General features: G+C 48.0%; 1 protein-coding gene across 2 annotated transcripts in view; it reads right to left on the bottom strand.

The window, feature by feature from the left end:
* Positions 1-1881, bottom strand: part of ATP6V0A1 (ATPase H+ transporting V0 subunit a1) — a 68782-nt gene extending 66901 nt beyond the window's left edge. For both annotated transcript variants that reach the window (XM_003786334.3, XM_023511261.1), the window contains exon 1: positions 1799-1881. The gene's annotated coding sequence lies outside the window, so the exon portion shown is untranslated. The remainder of the gene's footprint in view (positions 1-1798) is intronic.
* Between the last annotated feature and the right edge of the window lie 584 nt (positions 1882-2465).

Here is a 2465-nt window from a genome sequence, read left to right on the forward strand (position 1 = left end):
GCCGTCATTGTTGTTTGGCGGGTCCGGGCTGGGGATTCGAACCCGCCACCTTAGGTGTACGTGGCTGGCGCCTTAGCCGGGTGAGCTATAGGCGCCGAGCCGAAATGTCACTTCTTTTGCAGACAATATTCAAGATCAAATGACAATATTTGGGACTACTCAATACATAAGAATGTGTCCAGATTACAGACAGGAACTGGGAACCCCAAACAGCTCTTTAAATGTCCTGGACACAATACCCTGACATTCACACTACCCAATATTTTTTTGCTAATGCAGGAAACAGGGGAGAAGAGACCTTAATTATCCTCTCATAAAAGATGCCTGCCTTGTAACTAGTTTTCTCCCCTCTACTGACAATGCCCATTTCTAACAGCCCAAATTGGCCAAACTATCCTAAAGCTATGGCTACGTTAAAAAGAGTTAACCTTCCAGACTCCTCAGAGAACGCCATTTCTCCCCTAAGGAATCCAAACAGATAACCATTATCTGAAAAATGTAACCAGCTTGCACATTAAGCTCAATTTCAAATCAAGCATGACAGGAACACATTGATAATGACAAAGCAGTTTTATTAAGCCGCAGAGAATAAGCTTTCTACCTCTGCAGCTTTCTGTTTTTCATCCCCACCACCTTCAAGATTAATTACATTCCTCCATCTGTCAAATCGTCTCAAGCACGAGCTAATAAAGGTTTCGTTTTAGGGCTGTCTTAGTGCAGCCGGCATCAGAGACAATTGGCGCTATCAGTGGTCCTGAAACTGCAACCATTTATTCTCAATCCGCAAAGGTAAGGCACAGACTGTACAGCATCTAAATTCAGCAAAACGTGCAGTATTTTTAGTCATAGGGCACCCATATTTAGTATTGATAGGTGAATCTGACATTAAAGGAAGATTTGCTCTTCTGGAAAGCTGGGAGACATTTTGAGAAATTTGATAGGACAAACCTTTGTGACATTCAAGACAGCAAAACAACGAGCTCAGAAGTAAGGATTTCTCAAGATTATGAAGGCTGACTTTAAGGCTGTGTATATCTGAATCAAACAAATCGGCTGTTACCAGCACCACTCTTCACAAAGATAGATTCCACAACCTCTAAACACATAATTACACCTGCTCAGCACAGTTCAAAGATTGCCAGTAATGATAGCCTCCACTGAGTTGCCTCCCTCCTCCTGTCTTATAATGATTACAAGCCTCCCTAGAACATCTCTATACTTCTGGAGTCAAACAGAAAATTAATTAGGCCAAAGCTGTTCCGGTGGGGGGGGGGGCCCACAAAACAAAATACGAAGAAACAGCAAAGAATTCTACAAAGGCTGAGTCCAAATACGGCGCCCCCGCGTCCAGCCTCGAGGAATCACACTACTGTCATCCAGTCCTCGTCGCCTAACAAGGTATTCACCAGGTTCATTTCCTGTCTAACCAGTGAGAACGCAGGAATTTTCTGTACCCAGCCATATCTACCTCCAGGGATGAGGGAAAATGGGGGGAGACCCTCAAATTGGGAGATCCTAAGAAGCCCCCAAATTCTTCTGCCTATTCAATAAATAACCTTCAGTTCTTCTGCCTATCCTTCAAACACGGGAGGGAATTCCAGGCCTCCAAAGGGCAGTGAGCCTCCTCCTGTCCCTCTGGTTGGAGGAAGGGTGCCCAAAGAGGGGGTGGACTCCCCATTTTCTCTCAAAGACTTAAGATCCTTGCTAATTCCTCTGAAAATCGAGGGGGCTATTAGAAGGGCTTCCTGCGTCCTACGAGGCCACTGCCTGTCGCGCTGAAGACACAGCCCCAGCTCACCTCCCGCCGCCACCGCCACAGCAGCCGCCGAAGCCAAGCCCGCAGCCTCTGAGGCTCTGGGCACTAGCGACTTGACGTGCGTGCGTCCGCCCGCAAAGCCCGCCCCTGCGCCGCCGGCAGCCCCGCCTCCACGATGACCTCATCGCAGCCGGCCAATGGGGAGCGGCCTCGCCTCGGCTGCCGCAGTGCGGAGTCACGGGGGATGGGGGCGAGACCCAGAGTGCTGACGCCATCTTGAGCTGGGGCTGGGAGGGGAAGTGGGTGAAACTGTAGGTGCAGGTTCTTGAGGACTTCAGTTTCCTAGCCCCTCTGATCCCTTTTCCTTAACGGGGCAAGGTCGCTGGATCTCTTTATTTTCCTGTCCAAAAAATTAATGTTAACAGCTTTTTCTTCTCGAGGAATGCGTGAGAGAAGGGGGCGATATCGTGAAATGACCCGAGAGACGGAGGGGAGCTTCAAAGCTCATCCAATTGTCTCCTCCCTACAAGCACCCGGTGCCCCTTTCCCTTATTTACAGATGAGAACATTTTATCCACAGACTGAGGAGGTACCTGCTTAAAGTGGATCTTATAGTAAAGCCTTAAACGATTTTTTCACTTAAGTACGAAAACTGTCTTTAAAATGATATGTGATTCCTTTTTCCCGCAACTGCCGAAGGTCCTTTTTT

The sequence above is a fragment of the Otolemur garnettii genome, unplaced genomic scaffold (assembly GCF_000181295.1).
Source record: "Otolemur garnettii isolate 467f Iridium unplaced genomic scaffold, OtoGar3 scaffold00018, whole genome shotgun sequence".
NCBI classification, from domain to species: Eukaryota; Metazoa; Chordata; class Mammalia; order Primates; family Galagidae; genus Otolemur; species Otolemur garnettii.